This window comes from Brassica oleracea, chromosome C7, assembly GCF_000695525.1.
Source record: "Brassica oleracea var. oleracea cultivar TO1000 chromosome C7, BOL, whole genome shotgun sequence".
In the NCBI taxonomy this organism is placed as follows: domain Eukaryota; kingdom Viridiplantae; phylum Streptophyta; class Magnoliopsida; order Brassicales; family Brassicaceae; genus Brassica; species Brassica oleracea.
This window is the reverse complement of record NC_027754.1, coordinates 24388450-24388690: the sequence shown is the minus strand read 5'-3', so window position 1 is coordinate 24388690 and position 241 is coordinate 24388450.

The following is a 241-nucleotide window of genomic DNA, read 5'->3' as shown; positions in this document are numbered from 1 at the left end:
ATATTATTGGTACCAAAAGGTTTACCAAACGGTATTGAGCTCAGAATCAAAAGATGAGAAAAGAAGTTCTCTTGAACAACATTTTCCTAAAGTTGTTCATAGACTGAATTAAATTAGTACATGTAAACAAGTGAAGAGTTCTATAAGAACAATTCAAATCAGTCCATAGAAGAATTTTAAATTCCTTGTGTTTTATACTAACCAGCCTAAGATAGGTTAAATGGTTATTCATTAAACCTTA